Consider the following 15,377-nt stretch of genomic DNA (forward strand, 5'->3'; position numbering starts at 1 on the left):
GATATCGAGTGAGGGGTTCGGTGGGGCAGACATGGCCTCCAGATGCATAGAAGCTCACACAAGCACATGTGCAGGTGCAATGTGCCAACACACACACGCACACAAAAAAACCACTATAGTGTACGATATACACACACACGTACAGAATAGGCACAACCTCAAATTCATTCTCACACATTATTAGTGCAAACACACAAATATAGAAACTAACCCATACATTTATGGATCTGGACATGCAACACATATGGGTGAATGTCTAAACACGCACTGACCGCACTTACACACTCCAAAAATATACACACATGCACCCACAGATTCAGACCGGGCTCATTAAAGATGTGAAGGAGAAAATGATCAAAAAAAAAAAAGAAAAAGGCCAGAAGGGATTTCATGCAGATTCGCACTCCACTGCTCTCAGGCAATCAGCGGCAAGCCTCCACTTTGCCTGAGAACTGTCGTCCTGTGGTCACAAAGGGCAAGGAGAGAGAGCGAGAGATGGGGATGGAGAAAAAGAGAAACTCATCTCAGCGTTTGTCGAATTCCCCCACCTACCACTTGAGGAGGCAGTTCATTTAGGAGTCCCTTTCATTAATGTTTCTCTTTCATTTTCCCCTCCTTTTCCTCCCTCTCCCCCTTATTTCTATCTACTTTAAAGGTACAAGTGAGCGAGTAACAAGAAGAAGAAGAGGAAGAGGAAGAAGAAGAAGAAGAAGAAGGAGAAGAAGAAGCCACTGGAGCAGCTGAAGATATGAAGCTAAAAAGGTTTTGAAAACAACCCAGCGGTAAGTGGGCCCCTCAAAGAGTCATTTTGTTCTGCAGCGTCTCGCACCCTGCAAAATGACTGATTTCATATTGTGGGGCACAAATTGATGCTTTTCTAAATCCTCGGGTCTGTTTGATTTGCAGTCCGTTTAAGTTTGTTCCTCCTACATTCGTGTCGTCTCCCTTCCTCAATCCACCTTCACACCTTTCTGTTTCTGCCTTTTGGTTACACATCTGCGATAGTCACAGTGTGTGGATACGATATTTTTTCCTTCTCGTGTTGTACACCAATTCAATTCAATTTTATTTGTGTCGCGCCAAATCACAACACATAGTGAGGTCAATATTACAATATTACAGGGAGAAACCCAACAACGAGCAACGCACTTGGCGACGGTGGAGAGAGAAAAAAATCCCTTTTAACAGGAAGAAGTCTCTGACAGAACCGGACTCAGTTGTGGGCGGTGATCTGTCTCGACCGGTTGGGGTCCACCGTTGTATTCTGTAGTTCCCACAGTTCTCATTCAAATCTGCTGCAGAATAAGTCATTTTGGGTTAAAATACCCCCCAGTTGGAAAGACGATGAGTCCTTTTTGTCAAATCAATACATTTTGCTGTCACTAACGAACGCTCACACAGTGCACGGGAATGTGATTAATCCAAACCGTGGAGAAGAATACACAGTGCATCCTTTGGAAAAGCTGCTTTGTATATTCAACAATATTCGTCACCGTGTCAGATTCACCTGGTCTGTACAAACTTTCATCTCCCCCTGTATTTCCGTGCTCCCGGTGCTAAGACCAGTCATCCGTATTGACAGCGGAGCTGAGACAGAGCTGTCATCTACCTGTTACAGCAGCCTGGCAGTGAAGGGCTCCTCCCGTACTTGTGCAGTTCTTTCATTCAACAGAAAACGCATTGGTGGTTTGCAGATCTGGAAGCTATCACACATGAGTTTAGAAGTGTAATACACTCAGCCGCCTGACCCCCCCCCCCTCCAAAAGCTCATTCATATTCACCGCTCCACTCCGGTGCATACCACTAAGTGCAGAATTCATTTTAAAAAGGTTTCCACAGGTGCTTTCTTTGAAATTGACTAACTAATTTTCTTTCTTTTTTTTGCACGGTAAGCAGCGTTTGACATCATCTCGAGATTAGAAACCATGTAAAATAACATCCTAGGCCTCCCTTAATTGAAACCTACTCCCGCTTTTAATTCTAATTGTATGATTTATTCATGTATTTAATTTTATTTTTAGCGTAATAGTGAGTTGAGATTGAAAATGTCTCTTTCAGTTATGTCCTGGGCAACGTGAAAGCACACTTGGCAAAATGCCGACAAAGAGTTTGGGCCAGAGAAGGGGAAAAAAACAGCACAAAAAGCAATATAGGGAGACTAATTAAAAAGTCCATCTGGTACTCGTCTCGATCACTCAGTGATCAGACCAAGTCCTAGTCCAGTTAAAGACTTGAAACACGGACTGACTCATTTACAATCTCCAAAATGAGATGCAGTGGATGAAATCGCGACTTCTTTTTACCGCAGTTGCTTGGCAACAAGCCTCTCGCATTTCAAAGGGAGCGCCCTCTAACGGCGGGGATCTGGTTCAAATGTGGTCAAATGGGCAAATATTTTTGGGGATGTTTGGAAATTGACTGGCGGGCCGCACTGGGTGACGACACGGACCCATTTGCCACTTTCCTAGTCCAGTGGATGGTTTATTTCTGAGCCAGAATGTCTGTAGTTGACTCCACTGCCCATCGCACACACTCCACACGCCCCATTTCCATATCATCACTTGATTATTAGTGCTGCTGGCAGAGCGGCAGACATGCAGCAACTGTAGATGAGTGCGAGCAAATGGGTGTCAGAGCAGATGCAGGCCCAGACAGCCCCCCCCCCCCCCCCCCCCTCCCTCTTTCTCCGTGTGCGGAGGGCCGCCCACTCCTCGCCACCTTTGCCGCCCGGGGGCCACCGGCCTCATATGAACAGCTGTATTTGGCATATTGAGCTGCGATGATAGCGAGGCCTCAGCTTCATTTGATGGCAGAAATAGTGGTGAGGCAAGATAGCGTGCCTGGAAAGCCCCCACCCTGTCCCACCCCACCATAAGCTCAACAAGCTGGAAACTGAGTGGATCCACATTAGATCCACTGATCGCTTTTATTGCCTAACTTGGTGCCATTTACACATCGACACAGGACTTTGAGAGAACATTTAAAAGGTTTTATTGTTAAAGCTGTTCTCTGCAAGTGTGTTTAATTGATAGATTAATGATACAGTAATGATTTATGGATTTTCCTTAAACATACAGTGTAAAGCACCACCTTTTTAGTGGTTGGTCTCTTGAGCAGTTAAAAAATACTCACCGGCATGTCTTGGTTTGTCTGGTTGAGGTCAGGCAGCATCTAATATTTAGATCTAATATCATGGAATATGTTTAAGTATATTACATCCAGTAGTAAAGAAAGAAACGGCCCCCATACAATGAAATGCTTGTGTTCTGTCTTCATACCTGGACAACGCAACACCCAAACAACAATATAACGAGTTCTAATAAAAAAACTCAGAAGTAAAAGAAGATTGCACATTAAATAGCACGTAAAAAAGTATGTCCTTTGTTATAAAAAGTAAGAAATAAACATTACACATATAAAATGTGACATCAAATAAAGGAATAAAGACCTTCCACATTAAAATGTCAGTTCATCCCAGTTAAGACATTGCACCAACGCTGCATATTAAGATAACACCGGTGCCTTACATGTTGATGAGTCTAATTGTCTTTGTACCGCAGTGATGCGCCTCACATTGGAGCAATGTAAACAATGTAACACCCAAATGTTATCACCAATAACCAAATACCCTAACGGTAGCAGGAGTACGTCTAAAAAAGAAAAGCGATAAGTGTGTGACCATTAATCATAGAAACCAGGACATCCTTTTTTGTTCAGCCGCTTCAGGTCTTTTTGTAACCGAACCCCATCATCAAGCCTCCTGGACGGAGAGCGTCAGCGGCACAGCGATAGGTCATCCGTGATCAGCTGCACTTTGCCAGCAGAGGTAATTTATACGTTTTCCTTTGCCTGAAAATTATATATCCACCTTGAGAGGAAAAATAGCACAGAGTCGGACAAAATGTCACCTGACTGTAAAGTGTTTGGTTCTAAGGTTCAACATCCACACTTTAAAATACATCACCGCTGCTGCATTCACACCTGCCGTCCAAACTAGTCCCAAGCTTTTCGCGCATCTTAAAATGGACAAGTTTGGAAAACCCTGCTGGCCATGTTTTAGTTTGAAAACTCTGGGGTTGCGTCGTAGTGTGGCAGGGCAGAAACGGAGATGAATGAATTGGAAATGATGACGCGCTCACTTGATCAGTCACGACTCAATTTCCAGCAGTGGATGCAAAACATTCATAAACAGAAATCCCTCCCTTCTTTTCACCATTGCTTTTTCTCATAGTATTTTCCGTAGTTAAGTGACAAACTGCATAGTGGTCAATCAGCTTCCTGATTACACTGGCACCCGAAACAAAAACGTATTGGTATGGATGTGGTCCAAGGATGGCAATTGAAATCAGTTTGTTCAATTAGTCACTTTTTTGTTTGTTGCAGACCCTCTGCAGTCTGATTGAGTTAAGGTGGAAACTTGGCTTCTACGGGGCCTAACGTTATGCATTTTCCGTAAGTGGATCTTGAAAACTCTTTATTCCTTTATTGTTGTGTTGTTGGTCTGCTCTTTGTGATGAAATTGTATCTTTTGATATTTCAATTCGATGGTAACCTGTTGGTGCAGTGCCTCACTCGTGTTGCTGCTGCGGGAGCCTGCTTCTGCAGTGAGCGGTGGGGTTCTCTGAGCGTACCTGAATTGGCCAAATCCCCCGAGGCCTTTGCACCTTGAAAGAACAGGCGGCACAAAACTGTTGGCTGAGCTTTAAAGACAATTCCTGAAGAAAAGAGTGCAGTAGCTCTTAAGTGGCTCCTAGGATGTTAGCAGCACAATTAAACAAAGCTCTGTTAATCTTTACAGCTGGCGTCAAGAGGCAATGTGCTCTCGCAGAGTGGTGTTATCCATAACATGGCACTGGGAGTCTGACAGGCTGGATAATGTGCCCTGCAAGCTGCCACCACCCCACGGCGGTGCGTTCACAGCACACTGCTCGAGCAAAAACTAATATACATCATAAAGAGAGAGACAAAAACACAGCAATCAATTAGCATTATTCAATTATACCCGCTCCAGTTTTTTGTCGTGGCATTTTAAAGAAATATAAATTGACCTGAAGTCAGGGAGTAATGACTTTCATTATGCCAACATGTGAAATTTCATGGCATTTGGGAATGAAAGGCACTCGGCTTATTACACTTTTCTCACAGTGACGGTGGAAAAGCTTTTTGCAGTGCGATGCATTCCATTGGTCCCATTATTCGTTTGTTTTTTTGTTTGTTTTGTATTATAATGACAAGACTTCTTCTTTTTGTTTCTTTATTACTTGGGGATCATCCAAGCTTAATTTCCCCCAGCGCTCGTTCAGTGCAGCTCAACCATCAACTCCGACAACCTGTTGCACTGAGTTTGAACTCATCTTAACTCTATTTCATACCAACCGGGGGACTGAGGTCGACCTTACAAACACTCCAAACTTCACCACTTTACTTCTTCCAAAAGTTTGCAAAGCTGATCGATGGAAATGTCCAACCTGCTGATTTGTCCTAATATAAAACACTTGGATATATATATATTTTACGGTGGGATGGAGAGATGCTATCTTAGGTCTATTAATGCAGTCATTGCTGCCTGTTGCCCCAGGCCGTAGTGCCTAATCCAGAGGAGTGAGAGTGAATAGGACTGTGGCTCGGGCTTGCCAGACCTACTTAGGTTCTGGTTGAGAGCACAGTGCTGTGTGGGCGAATCTATTCTGTCCTGGGCAGGGCACAGCATAAACATTGCCCGGGGAACGCAGGCAGGCGGGTAGGCATGTAGGCAGTCAAGCGGACAAGAGCAAAACTATAAGGATGGTTGCGTTTAATTTCCTTTTTACCGACTATCCTCAACTGTCCAGGGCCTGAGAGCAAGAGCGGGTAAAGAGAGAACAGTGGGCAACGCGTGTGTAGAAATTACCTGTAGTCTCTATAAGGCTTCACCAAAGTGTGTACTGTTTTCAACCCTTCTCTCTCACACCCTCGCTCTGTCTCACACACTCTCTCACGGTGAATCTGCCCGATCCATCCAGTTGACGGCCGTGAAACCACGACTCGCTTGCTCTCTCACTGTCTTTAAGTGATCTGTGTTTGCTCCATGGCACTCTGGTGCGCTGACCTCCCGACCCTGCATGTAAACAGAGCGCCGCTGCGCCCCCCGCCCCCATCCACTCTGCCGCCGCCACCACCGCCCCCTCCCTTTGCTACCAAATAAGGAAGACAGGCTCCACTGAGAGCCAGCAAGTCAGTCAGCCAACTCGCCGAGGAGGCCATTAGTGGGCCAGCAAGCCAGCAGAGAGGTTGGTAGAGAACCACCTCTGGCATCACTCATCACTCCTGGCCTCTGTGGCCTCACAGGCCTCTCCGCAGTGTAGAGAGGCACGTGCACACATATTCACGCCACGCAGACACGCGCGCGCGCGCTGCAAGGCACGTTCAGATCTGCGCACGGCACCACGCGCACGCTGACCCAAAAGCATAAAAGGCGCTCAAATGCACACACACACATAGTACACCGCGTACAATGACACACATTGAAAGGCACGTGCTAGAACGTAAACAGAGTAAAAGGCGCGCATGTGCACACGCAGCACATTAGAAATCACTCAAAGGCACATGTACGTACAAAAGGCATATTCACGGGACACTCCACGTACACACAGCATGTACACAAAGTCATGATATACTGCTGGATAAAAAAACGCCCCGTCGACATAAAACATGCGCTCTGTGGATTCAGTCAGGCCTCTTAATAATGGAAGATTTGTTTTCTAACTTTACTGAAAGATGGATTTATATGGTGCAATGCCATTACACATAATTATGCATCGATAAAACTGTTTATTACTACACTAAAATGAGCCAGCATAGAAAACATTGAACATAATAAGGCAATAAGACTTTTAGATCGCAGTTACCAGTAGTTAGATTTTTACATCAGTGATTCTGTGTGCTGTATCGGGACATAAAAACGCTTTTCTTAATTACATTTACAAATTTAAGTAAACTGTACACCTATTAACAATTCAAAGGTCGAGATGCACAGAAATATATGAATGCATCGAATCAAATGGATAAATTAAAGCAAAATTAAAGCTGTCGTCATGGAGGCACACCAGCGTCATGCATTGACATGACTATTAAATATGAAATGTGTAATAAAACCCTGCACAGGATACACACCAGTGAAGAACATATGAAACTCTCTCTAGTTTACAACATTCACAATTAAACTGACCGTCTGCTCAGTCCGGTAATGCCAACTTACGGTGCAACTGCAAGTTTAACAGGATTCACGAGGCACACAGTTAAAAAAAAACACACGGCAATACAAAAAGCCCCCTCCTCCGCCATTCTTTGTCCTCCCTCTGTTCTGAAATTCTGAGATTTATTTAGCTGCACCTGCCTCCAAATGTCAGCTAGGTTCAACGGGGCTGGAGGGAAGACGCTCTCAGAGACAGAGAAAGCCATATTGAGAGTGGTCAGGTTAAAAGACATGCATAAGAGTTGAAAGAGAGGCAGTGGGGTGTGTTTGGTAAGAGGACGGACCCTCGAGATGGTCATACTGACCCCAATGATTTGTGCTAACAAATGTCACTGTATCATTTATTAGTTTGACTGATTTCTTCTCCACAAAGGACATGTAATCTTATCACAAAGTTAGGACATACGACGGTTTTTCATTTTAAAATGTAAACAGTCTCTGTTCAAGTGAGAAGCATACAAAGTGGTCAGATTCACAAAATGAACACGGCACTGCTTTTCTCAATAATAACAACTATGAAGTAGTTGAGGAAATGGAAGAAATTGCGTGATATAAGAAACATTCTTAGTAAATGTCAGTATTGAGCTGCAAAGAAAACTGTTGCTCCAGTTGTACTATTGTTAGAGGGTTTAGATTTTTACCTTGCAACTTGGCCACATGTCTTTTTGCACTGAACTGACGTTTTAGCAAGACAGCGGACCGCAGGATCTCTGAGTCATGAAGCGCGTACGCTCAGCGTAGCACTTATTCGGGGAACACCTGCACAACTGCTTATCCGTGCAATTATTCAATCAGCCAATCGTGCGCTGGAGGAAAATGTGATCTCAGTGACTTAGACAGTGGCATGATTGTCGGTGCCAGATGGGCTGGTTTGAATTTTTCTCAAACTGCTAATCTCCGTGGAGTTTCACACACACACACACACACACACACACACACACACACACACACACACACACACACACACACACACACACACACAGCAGTCTCCAGTGTTCACTCAGAAATGGTGTGAAAGACAAAAACCTTCCAGTGAGCAGCAGTTCACCGGACAGAAATGCCTTGTTGATGAGAGAGGTCAGCAGATGATGGCCAGACGGGGTCGGAGCCGACAGAAAGGCTACAGTATCTCAGATAAACACTCTCGTACTCTACAGCTGGACAAAAGCGTCTCAGAGGAGGAAGGGTGAGCTACAGCGGCACACAATCTCATTGACTTCCACTCCTGTCGGCCAAGAACAGAAATCTGACGCTGCACTGGTTCAAAAAAAATTGGACGAGTCGAATAAAACATAGCCAGGTCTGATGATTCTGCATTTTATTCAGATTGTTAGGTCAGAATTTGGAATCGACAGCATGAATCCATAGACCCAATCGGCCTTATGTTAACAGTTGTGGTGTATTGTTTTGTGGAATATTTTCTTTAGCTTCTTAACACCAATTGATTGTCACTGTAACACCACAGCCTAAGCATTGTTGCAGACCACGTGCATCTCTTCATGGCCGGAATTTCACAAACTGGTTTCATGCATATGTGACAATGAGGTTTTGGACTTCTAGTGGCCTCTCTTACCAGATGTGAATCCAGTAGAACATCGCTGAGAGATCAGGAGATTGGCAGCATGGATGTGCAGCTGACTGACAAACCTGCTGGAAGACGCAAACGTGTCCAGAATCTCTCTGGATTGTTTTCAACGTCTTTTGGAATCCATGCCATGAATAACTGGGACCATTTTGAAAGCAAAAGGGGTCCTAATCAGTAATAGTATGCTGCTCCTAATAAAAACCTCAGTCAGTGTATATGCATGTCTTTTACAGAGAAATGCACCGTGTGCAAGATCTGGTATCTGAAGAGCTCAAAAATTCAGAAATAAAATGCAGCGAGAGATGTAATTCACTATCAGCAGCATGTAATTCAATGCATTCCCATCCCTGCCCCTCCCAGTGGTACACCCAGCAGGCTCCCGTCTCCATTCCCAGACTCCTGTCTGTTGCCGTGCTCACTTGTGTATCAAGGTAATGAATTCATAATCTCTCTCAAGCTCTTTGTAGATCTCTATCGCGGTGGGAGATAAGAGGGAGCGTCGTTGCACTCTAATAGCCGTCAGTCTGCCTATGTTCCTGTTTGCTGAGTGTGTGTGTGTGTGTGTGTGTGTGTCTATGTTTGTGTGTGGACAGTATCTCTGTGTGTGTAAGGTAAACCACCCATCACTGCAAACCCCAGCATATCATCGGAGGGAAGAAGAAAAGAACAAAAAAGATTTGAACCACAGTCACTTCTCAGCAAACTGTTGAAACTACATATCCACCAAGGGCAGCGACTGTCTCCCAGAGAGAAGATGGTGGCGCGCTGGTCTACTTTCTTCCATGGGTCTCGTTTGCACTAAGACACCACATGGCACTTCCCAAGCTGGCTGACAAACGCTCAATCACAGGGAGAGTAAATATCCGTGAGGGTGAGGCAGACTCAGTAACTAAACTCGCGACGGGGTTTGGGGTGGGGGGGTGGGGGGCGTTGGCTCTCGAGGGCCGCCGCCTGCCGCCAACGGCCGCGTTCGCGTCTGTTTAATTGTGTTTTCGGTGGAGTGATGAAATGTCCTCCATTTGAGCGCGAGCTGGCAGTAAGTGGGCTGTCGCCTCCAGGGACACAGTGAACGATGGCCCTCCACGATCGTTGGTGATTGTGCCTCAGCCCCTCGGGGTGACATAGATGAAAGGAAGGGGAGCAGGAAGACAATAAGAAAAGACGTTACACTCTTCTTTCCTTTTTTTTTTTACCATCTTACATGGATTTATTTTTAAAAAGGGCAGGGAGCAAGGAAGAAGCGACAATATTTGTGCAAATGTGGTCAAGCTGAACTTTGCAGTGATGACAAGTTTGTACCGTTCTGCTCCTTTGTTGGCCTTTGAGCCAAGTGCTCTCTGCTACTGTGAATGTAAAAGCAGTGATTGGAGGCAAAAGTGGCCCAGAGTAATTCACTCACCTCTTTTTTCACACTGAATACTATTTACTCACCTGTTAATGGTGGCGGAATTTGCCAAATTTGTACGGGTTCTTTCTTGGCCTGTGTCCCATCCTTCCTCAAGGATGGGACACAGGCCACTGTTTTCTTTTAGATTTTGCATAATCTAAAAGAAAACATTACTTTCCTGGTGAAGGGAAAAATCTTTTTACAAAAATGTAGTGACACTTCTGTCTAATGTGAGAAACACTAGCTCCCTAAAAATGTTTTTCTCTCTCTCGCATGCTAGTGTTTTCTGTTGGACAGCACTGATAGGCAGACATAGCGATGACGAGCGTCACCCACAAGTTGACAGAAGGCCAGGATCCAGTATATGTAGAACCATGGTTCACTGGTCGGTTGGAGCATCTTCACACAGTACATGCTGTTACGCGATTCGGTAACAAGACGCTGGCGATTAAACGCGCTCCCTCAAGTGCTCGCCACATCTTCCGCTCCCTGGATTTACATGGCATTTATGAACACTCACAAGGAAAACAAAAAAAAAAAGTGGAGAGGGGGGAGCTGGGGGAGGAGAGCTCCTGGTGTGGAGGAGTCTCATTATTCCGTTATGGATTGCACATGTCAGGCGGTAAGTGCTCATTTTATCCTTCCAAAGCACCGGCCTCGGCCACTGGGCACATTTCCCTACCCCGAGTGAAATTTACCATGTTAAGGCTCCAGCCACCGGGGGAATGGAGGAGAGAGATCTCTCTGGGCGGCCGCTGAGAAATACCAGCCTGATTAAATGAGGGGCTGTAGTGTGAACAAGAGACCGAGGGAGAAATCTGCGTAGCATAAACGCATGTTTGTTTTGTTTGTACTCGCCAGTTAAACTGATTAGACCCCCTCCCCGCCCCCCAACCCACCTCACCTTGCAGACACACGCTCACACCTTACACCTCTTTATGGTGTGTCACATGTCATGCTGGGTTTTAAACAAAGAGCAGAGAGAGGGCAGTGGAGGATTGCTTGTGGCTCAGCGTGGCTTTCTGCCAACACGGCAAAGATGGGTCTTTTCTCAAAAAATAAAAAAGAGGGCCTGTTCTCCTCCATTATTGCCTGCATACCTTGAAAAGTTCAAACAGGATATATTGCTGCTCTTTTTTCTTCTACTGGGCAGGAGAGGCCTTTCATTTGATGCCCTGTGTTCAATCTTATTTTCTTCAGTTTTCCATCTAAATGCCCCAGGAAGGTGTTTTGACATCGCCAGCTACTGGCATTTTTCATCCCAGCACCAAGTTTATTTTTCCGTTTAGATGCTACAGTGGCTTGTAGATCCCGGACTCGCTCAGTATAACTCCTACTACTTTCTGAGCCTGAGTGGATTTTTGGATTAGAATATAATCTCAAAGAAAAGTAGCCCTAAAGAGCCTCAACCAAAGGTGTAATAACATGTGGCGGCCTGCTGGCCGGTGGTGACTGACTGTGGGTCTGTTGATTGATGTGTCAACAGTCAGCCTTTCCTCCCTGCTGGGGAAAGTGGACACCAGCTGCCTCTGCTCAGATTCAAATCCTACCGGCCAATCAGCACAGCCGTTTCAACTCCAAGGCGATGTGATTGGCTGACACCATGCTCACATCCCTCCTCACTTGTACAGCAAAGTGAATGAGGGTAGGGTGAAGAGTGAAGACTTGCACAAAAAGTTGTTCATCCTTTTTTTTCCCCCTGTTGTCCTAAGAAGTTGTTTTCCAAAGGTTATGTTGAATATCACTGAAATTTAAACAATTAATGCCAAATGGGTTTGTTTTTAAATGTAAATGAAAAGAACGGACACACGGGACATGTTCATTACTGTAAAGAGTGGCCACTGAAAATAGCTAATTATTCATTAAATGATTAGGACTTCCCAGCTTCCGTTCACGTCACACACAATCAATTCCTGTTTGTTACAGTTTTGTATTTCATTAAATATCTATCATATCTATTTTTTATCGATGGATATGCTTTTTTGGATGACATGTATCATCAAATGCAGGGGAGTCAATTGCCAAAATCTAAAGTCTAACATGATAAATATATCCAAAGTTCTTTTTTCCGAACTGAGATAAGAAAGTTGTGTACCCACTTAAAAAATAAATACTTTAATTGCACACAATTAATAAAGTTAAGTTGACAAGATAACACAATCGATAACTTTACGTTGAACAAACTTAATTAATTTGTCTGTTACCAATTTAAGTATTTTCGGAAGTTGGTAAGCAATTTTCTTTCTTTTTTAGATAAGGAAATAGGCAGGTTTTGATCAGGCCATTGCAAGTTTTGTTTTTAAAACAACTGCTTGGTATTAATAGGGGTAGCCTAACTAATACCAATGAGACTATACATTTCACTATTTTATTCATGATCATAATGTTTTGTATCTGAAAAAAACAGGTTAGTCTTGTGATTTAAATAATAAGAAAGAGGGACATAGTAAAATACCCTTCACAATTTGGCAGTGAACTCTCACAGGGTCCCCTCGTCGTGCCTCGTGTCCTGTTCTCTCTGTAAACGCAGCACAGATTTGTAAAAGTCAAGCTCTGCCTCGGTAACGCGTCTCGCTGCGGGGCCACATCTTGCTGCGATTTCCGACCGAGCGTCACTTGAACGCACCAAGCGCGAGGATTTACGATTCAGGGAGAAGTCAAGCGACGAAGTTTACGAGGCGGCATTGAACGCAGCACAGGGCTCCGTCTTTTCCTTTTTTTTTTTTTGTTTCTTCTTCTTCTTCTTCTTCCCTGCCATAGAGGGGAGGGAGAAAGGGGGGGTATTTGACTCCTCTCTCCCCACCCGCCCCCCCCCTCCCACAGTCCGTACGAGGTGGATTTGGGGAAGAAAGGAATCGTGGAACCTGGGACGCGGAGATAACGAGCGGCCCCGGCACAGAGAAACACGCTCGGAGATCCGCGCGCGGCGCACGCGCACGGATTATTATTATTATTATATTATTATAGGGCATTTGGGTTTTTTTCCCCCTTTCTGTGAGCAGCTCCTGCCTCGGAGCGTGTGATCGTGGGGGGGGGGGGGGGGGGGGGGGGGGGGGGAAGGAATACAAACGCACGGGGGATAGATAATAGAGGGGTATTCTCCACTCGCTCCCCCCGTTAACAAGTGACTGCTCCGCCGCCAGAGAAAGTGGAATCTAGCGGTCCTCGCTCCTGTCGGGGATTCGAGGCAGCTCGTGTTTTCTTCTTCTTCATTTCCGAGGGAATACGAATGCTCTCCCGCAGAGAATACGGATTTTAAAAGCTGCCCCCCCCCCTCTCGTAAACCGACCAGGGGGTACAGTCTCAGGAAAGACTTTCCTTCGCCATTGAAGTAAGTGCTTGCAACTTTTTCTTTTCTTTTCTTTTCTTTTCACTTTTAAACTCTTGGTTTCGCTCAAGGTGTGCGCGTGAAAGGCAGGAAGAAAAAAAGTAAAGTTCGAATAGAGGGGGAGAAAGAAAGAACCCCCCACCACCTCTTTTTCATCTCTCGTGTGAAGTTGGACCGTTTCATCCGCCAGGGTTTCATCCGCCAGACCTCCGTGTGATCGTGGGGGAGATACGGAAACAAGAAAAGGGAAAGAAGGGAAAGACAAGGTGTTGCTGTTTTTTCTGTTGTGGGATGTCGTTGGGACCCGTCTTCGACTTCGCGGAATGAAGAGTGCAGTGATTTAGTGCGGAGGGAGATGTCCAGCTCGTTTCACAACACACAGAACCTCCATCCGACTCAGATGGTTCCTTCATCTTCATCAATCCATTTTGCGTTTGAAAACAGCAGTTTTTTAGAAACACTTGAGTGCTGCACATTCTGCTGTTTAAAAAAAAAAAGAATAATTATCATTATAATCATTATCGTCACCATAACGAGGACCCCTTGATTTTAAAAGATAGGCCCATCTATTAAACACCCGATCACCGGTGAACAGGAGGAAGAAAACCACTGTCATATATTGTCTTCCACATCCTTTATGTTTACCCACAGCAGTTTTGAATGAAATGCGCCTGCACCATAAGTGCTGCGATGAGATTCCTGTGATTGACCGAAGAAGTTCTTTTGTCATCCACACCAAAGAGTTCCTGTGTTAGTTTCCGGATGTTTGTACAATATCATTTTAATCTTGTTGCACTTCTTTTTATTTAAGGTTATATTCTTGTGCCTGAGGAAGTCAATGTTGTGTGATCGAGTTGGAGAACACAGCTCCAGGCCATGGTTCTGCTGTTTTCTCCCCCCCCCCCCCCCTTTTTTTCTTTTTCTTTGTTGAGGCAAGCTACACTGTATGCCAAGTGAGTCCAATTTGAATTGCAATGGATCTCAGTTTTATCAGAACATTTAAGGCCTTCCCCAGGCAACCACGCACCGCCACCCCTCCCCCCTCCTCCTCATCCTCCTCCTCCTCATCCCCCCCAAACAGCAACTGCGAGCCAAAAAAAGATTAGTAAATGCATTTCATTTACAGGGGGTTGCTGAACAGACGACTTCAAACACTGTTGTTGGTGTGTACCGTTGTGTACCGTTGTTTTCTGTTCATAAAAAACAACCTAAAACGTATATATATATCTTGAAATGTAATGAGAGTTCAGAGGTCAGAGTCGGGCACAGAGGAGTAGCATAGAAGCTGGAAGATGTTTTTATTGCAATGAGGCTTTGGGTTGAAGGACAAGGAAACGGCAGTTATAGTTAACAGTATAATTAATAGTTAATGGTATTTGCTGCATATTTCGTGCATGTTTCACATCTTGCTGATTTTTCCCGCCCCCCAATTTGGTACAGAACAAATATGTATTCTCTATTCTCTTCTGCCGTTACTGGATAAGCGATAGGGATTCTACCGAGTGCAATTGTTCTACAGTGTTTGTAAATTGAAAAATCAGGTTTTGCCTATTTTGCAACTGCAGCTCATCGGTCTTGTGTTGCAGTATTCAATCGGCCTGCCGGGTGGTATGAATAAACTCATTTGTCTTATGATGAAAGTCACATGCTGATTGTCAGAAGCAAGAAGGAGTGTTGTCCTTCAGACTAATTGGACAGCACGTATACCAGGAGGCCGCGCGTCAAAGTGTGTCCTGGATTCTTAATCTGGCTTTAATTGAACAATTTATCACCCCTGATCACTGTCACGCGACGGGGCGAATAGACACAAGGCAATGAAACTGCCAGGGATAAGCTTGCCGGG

At 44.8% G+C, this 15,377-nt stretch overlaps 1 protein-coding gene across 14 annotated transcripts in view; it reads left to right on the plus strand.

Annotated features, from left to right (window-relative positions):
• Window positions 1–15,377, plus strand: part of ptprsa (protein tyrosine phosphatase receptor type Sa) — a 217,612-nt gene that overhangs the window by 39,796 nt on the left and 162,439 nt on the right. For 8 of the 14 annotated variants that reach the window (XM_035647165.2, XM_035647171.2, XM_035647169.2 and 5 more), the window contains exon 1: window positions 13,252–13,537. The gene's annotated coding sequence lies outside the window, so the exon portion shown is untranslated. Of the gene's footprint in view, window positions 1–655; window positions 783–13,251; window positions 13,538–15,377 lie in introns of those variants that run through there. The other 6 variants (XM_035647173.2, XM_035647174.2, XM_047336677.1 and 3 more) reach the window with 3 other exon arrangements.

This window comes from Scophthalmus maximus, chromosome 13 (assembly GCF_022379125.1).
Source record: "Scophthalmus maximus strain ysfricsl-2021 chromosome 13, ASM2237912v1, whole genome shotgun sequence".
NCBI classification, from domain to species: domain Eukaryota; kingdom Metazoa; phylum Chordata; class Actinopteri; order Pleuronectiformes; family Scophthalmidae; genus Scophthalmus; species Scophthalmus maximus.